The following is a 284-nucleotide window of genomic DNA, read 5'->3' on the forward strand; positions in this document are numbered from 1 at the left end:
GAGGTATACAAACAGAGCATAACAAGTTATATAACAGTGTGTAATCAGCTGTACATGGTGGGGAGGTATACAAACAGTATACAAACAGAGAGCATAACAAGTTATATAACAGTGTGTAGCAGCTGTACGTGGTGGGGAGGTATACAAACAGAACAAAACACGTTACATAACAGTGTGTAATCAGCTGTACATGGTGGGGAGGTATACAAACAGAGTATAACAAGTTCTAAAACAGTGTTTAATCAGCTGTACATGGTGGGGAGGTATATAACAGTGTGTAATCA

General features: G+C 38.7%; 1 protein-coding gene and 1 long non-coding RNA gene across 4 annotated transcripts in view; both read left to right on the forward strand.

Annotated features, from left to right (window-relative positions):
• Window positions 1-284, forward strand: part of LOC110445195 (U3 small nucleolar RNA-associated protein 18 homolog) — a 38,777-nt gene that overhangs the window by 5,874 nt on the left and 32,619 nt on the right. The gene's annotated exons all lie outside the window — the stretch shown is intronic.
• The window catches only part of LOC110445196, a 13,933-nt gene that overhangs the window by 4,941 nt on the left and 8,708 nt on the right, over window positions 1-284 (forward strand). For 2 of the 3 annotated variants that reach the window (XR_002462328.1, XR_002462329.1), the window contains exon 2: window positions 4-65. This is a non-coding gene — a long non-coding RNA (uncharacterized LOC110445196). Of the gene's footprint in view, window positions 1-3; window positions 202-284 lie in introns of all 3 variants that reach the window. The other variant, XR_002462327.1, reaches the window with a different exon arrangement.

Source organism: Mizuhopecten yessoensis, unplaced genomic scaffold (assembly GCF_002113885.1).
Source record: "Mizuhopecten yessoensis strain PY_sf001 unplaced genomic scaffold, ASM211388v2 scaffold2103, whole genome shotgun sequence".
Taxonomy (NCBI): domain Eukaryota; kingdom Metazoa; phylum Mollusca; class Bivalvia; order Pectinida; family Pectinidae; genus Mizuhopecten; species Mizuhopecten yessoensis.